The 4,331-nt window shown below is 45.5% G+C and overlaps 1 pseudogene; it reads right to left on the bottom strand.

The window, feature by feature from the left end:
* Window positions 1–1,229: 1,229 nt before the first annotated feature.
* On the bottom strand, window positions 1,230–2,351 carry LOC113930484 (annotated as a pseudogene).
* Between the last annotated feature and the right edge of the window lie 1,980 nt (window positions 2,352–4,331).

The raw sequence follows: 4,331 nt of genomic DNA, 5'->3' as shown, positions 1-4,331 counted from the left end.
CCAAGTTGTGACAATCAAAAATATCTTCAGACATTGCCAGAAGTCCCCCGGGGAGGGGGGGGCTGGTGACGGTGGTAGTGGGAATACATGGTTGAGAACCACCAAACGTGAAGTGACGAGTGTCAGATCTGGAATATAGGAGGCACTCATTACGTGATAACTACTATAATCGTTAATACTGTATCAAAATTAGAGCTTTTATTATTGATGCCGAACCTTAAAGTTGTGTCAGCATATTTAATTATATCTAAGAAGAGCCTCTCAGACTTACTCTTTTTTTTTTTTTAAAGATTTATTTATTTATTTTAAGAGAGAGAGAGAGTGCACCGGGGAAAGGGCAGAGGGAGAGAATCTTCAAGCAGACTCCCTGCTGAGCGCAGAGCCCAACGTGGGGCTCAATCCCGGGACCTTGAGATCATGACTTGAGCCAAAACCAAAAGCCGGTCGCTTAACCGACTGAGCCACCCAGGTGCCCCAGACTTATTCTTTTTTTGGGAGGGGGGGTTTACTGCTTTATTACTATGAAGTTTGGAATTTAAATTTTCTTAAGGAGTATAAAAAAAGAGTCTTTCAGAGTTTTCTTTGACAGACAGAAAGAATTATTGAGGTGGGAGCACATCTTAAACTGACTCGAACTTTGGGAAGAGGAAAAAGGCTGAAGGGGGGAAGAAAAAATCCCTAATACGGCATAATACATGCTTACTTTCAGCCTGACTTTGTACCAGTAAGTAGGAATCCCGTTCAGGAGCGAGGAAGAGAGTGGGAGAGAAGCAGCAGCGGAACAAGAACCAAACTGCCGAGGACTGGGCGTTCCACCCACCCTCGGGGGCCTCCCTCCCTCGGTCTCAGGGGCAAGGCCGACTCCAGAACGGGCCCCAGAAATTCAGCCCCAGGCTGGTCGCGCTCTTCCGGAGGGCCAGCTCTGGCAGGCCGGGACGTGCGGGCTTGGCCGGTGGCCTTCGCAGAAGGATAAAGGGAAGGCCGGTGGGGTCCTCGACCTCACCAGCCTCTCGTAGGACCAGCTTTTATTTTTGTTTTGTTCAAGGACAAATTTTTAAGAGTAAAATGGATGAAACCACGTGAGGTCAAGATACAAAGACAGAAATTCAACGTGGACAAAGGACCGTGCTGGGAAACAGCTGATGAGAAACACCGGGAATATTTCACAGACGCACCAGAAGCTCACATTGTCAACAGGATTAATCCGCTATTGATTTCCCGCCAGGACATCAGGGTTTCGTTTTGCTCAGCTTGAGATCTCGCTCGATTTCAAACTGCCTGTGGTCCACGAGGTCTAGAAAAGCCTTCCGTTCAATGTACCCCTCCTTCCCTCGATTATGGATGGCTAGTTCTTCACCAGTGCCCTCTTCCTCCTTGAAGCTCTCCCAGTCCAATTTGGACTTCTCTAGAGTGCTCATCTTCTGCTGCTTGGCTCCAATTTTCCCCAAAAGGCTGCTCGCGTGCCCCTTGGTCTTTTGAACCCAGACCCAGCAGGGAGAGCTGCAGCGACGGGACCCCGGGGGCTTTTCTTTCTCGTTTTGCTTGAAGAAAGATTTGGCTTCTTTAGATGTAGCATCCACTTCCTTAGTCACCTTGGCTTCTTCACCGGCAAAATCGAACACCAGCAATGATTTTAACTTTTTCAGCTTCTTTCGGTTTCTCCAGCTCTTCTGCTCTGACCAACGATTGATTTACTTGAACTTGTCTCTTCAGTCTTCTCTCCTCCGTTAACATGTGTATTTGGGGGCACTTTTGGTTTGGGTCCTATGTAATTGAGGAAGCTGGCCCCTACCTCATTCTCCTTCTTCCTTGCATCCTCCGGCCCCATGCCTTTCTCCTGCTCTGCAGCTTCATCTTCCTCCTCACTGCTACTTCCCTCGGATTCCTCGTTGGCATGTCCTCCCCTTCTTCTTCTAATTAGAGGCCACTAATTAGTGGCCTCTGCAGCGTGGGCAGGGGTGGGGGCGGCTGGGCTAGACTTATTCTTTTAGATTGTGTAAACCAGGCTTATCCTGCTAGGAGGAATATCAGAAAATATTACTTTTCTGCCTCATATCTCCTGCACCTTCTAGTCCTGAAAGTCTAAGATATTTTAGATTTACTGATGTGTTACGCAGCCACTTCCATATCCACAAGTACTACTTAAAAGTAGCTAACTTACAAGTGAATATTTGGTGAAATTTGCAACTTTAAGGCACTTAAGGCACAACCCTTCCTTCCATCTAATTTATTTTCCATCTCCTGACATGCATGCTCTGCAGAAACCTCAACTCCTACTTCACTAATAAGTTTTGCCATCCAGTGTGAGCTTCCTCTGCTACCAACCGCCCATCTCCTTTCTCCACATTCATTCTCCTATCGTTCTTGTTACTGTTGAAGGAAGAAGAGTCTCCTCGGTGAGTCTTCACTCCGCTGCTACCCTCTTTCTGGAAAGACCTTGCTGTAGCGTTTACGCCTTCCTTAGTCACATCTGCACTGTATTCCTCTCCATCGGCTTTTTTCCCCCCTCTATCATCAAAGGAGATAGGCTTCCTCCTTTAGAAAAGCCCTTTGCTACTGACTTCTGAAATTGCCGTCTTATTTCTTTGCCGAGCCACACACACTTCGTTCCCAGGTTTTTTGTTGACGCCTCTTTGTTTGCCCAGCCCTTAAATGTTTGTATTGCTCAGTGTTCTGTCCTCAGACATTTCATCGTCTCACTCAACACCAACCTACTCTACCTTCACCCAGGGATAGCTCGTTTTCTCTCAAGGATTCAATTACCAACTAGTTGTCCCCCAAATCTCTAACTGTGAATTAAATCTCTCTCCTGAACTTGAGATAGTGTTAGCCAACTGCCTACCATACACCAGCACTAGGATGTCCAGTGGGTACCTTCAAATCAACATGTTCAAAACTGAGCTCATCATATTGTATTCTCAAAACTACTCCTCATCCAGTGTCTTCTACATCAGTATCCACTCCCTTGTCCAAGCCAAAAATACCGGCGTCATTCTTGGTTCTTCTCTCCCCAAATCTCCCACACCAATGCGTCACCAAGAACTGTCAATGCTACCTTCTACCTATTTATTGAATCCACCCACTCCTCTCTCCATTTCTACTAACACCATCATCTCTCCCCTAAACTGCTGTAATAGCTTCATCATTGGTCAACCTGACCTTGATCTTGCCCCAGTGTGCATGCAGTCAGAGGGATCTTTCTGAAGCAAAATCAATTATATCATTCTCCTGCTTCAACCCTTTCACAGCTTCCCAATACCAATCTGGATTAAATTTAAAGTCTTTGACATGGCTCTATAACATTCTGCATCAGCTGTCCCCTGTTGACCTCTTCAGCAGTTTCTCTACAAAATCACTCGCTTAGACCACTATTTCTTTCAGTTGTTTTAGTGGTCATACTTCCTTTTCTCTCTGGATCACCACATCAGGTGTTTCCTGCTTAGGTCACCCCTTGCCTCTCATTTAGCTAATTCCAACTCATCCCCTAGGTCCTGGTTTAAACATGACTTCTTCCGAAAAGCCTTCCCGATCCTTCCAGTCCGAGATAGGTGGCCCTCCCTATGCGCTACATTAGTACCCTTTGTCTCCCCATGTTGAACTTAACAGATCGTCTTGTAATTGATGGTTTACTTGTCTTTCTTCTAGACTGATGCTAAGTACATAGGAGATGTGCAAGAAGTATTTGTGAGATGGAATTGAATTCAGTGTCACCAAGGATCCTTACCAAATGCAAAGCTTTTATGTTCATTTTCAATCTTTCCAAATACTCAAATTATTTGATCCTTCCCTGTGTTCTTCAAGTTATTCTTTGTTTTCAGAGACAGCATTGTGGGTAAATTCCCTTTCTACATTTTTAAAAAGATTATTTATTTATTTATTTATTTATTTATTTGAGAGAGAGAGAAACAGAGAGAGCAAGCACACACAGGGGAGGGGCAGAGGGAGTGAGAAGCAGACTCCCCGCTGAGCAGGGAGCCCCACGTGAGGCTCGATCCCAGGACCCTGGGATCATGACCTGAGCCGAAGGCAGATGCCCAACCGACTGAGCCACCCAGGCGCCCCCGCCTTTCTACATTTTTGACAATTTCTAGTCCTTCTTGTTTGCTGACCCTTCTCCGGTCCCTTAACTTTTGACTTTTGCCCAAGACCCTATTCTTCACATTTCTACCTTTCTTTTCCACAGTCATTGTCCAGAACATAAAAGACATTCAAAAACTATTTGTTTCTTTCCTTCCTTCATTCCTCAGATATTCATTTAATCTCATGTTTCAAATATCTCCCAGGTCCCTGTTTTAGTCAGAGTAATCCAATGGAGTACCGGTTGCCTGACA

The sequence above is a fragment of the Zalophus californianus genome, chromosome X (assembly GCF_009762305.2).
Source record: "Zalophus californianus isolate mZalCal1 chromosome X, mZalCal1.pri.v2, whole genome shotgun sequence".
NCBI lineage: Eukaryota > Metazoa > Chordata > Mammalia > Carnivora > Otariidae > Zalophus > Zalophus californianus.
This window is presented reverse-complemented; position numbering and strand designations above follow the sequence as displayed.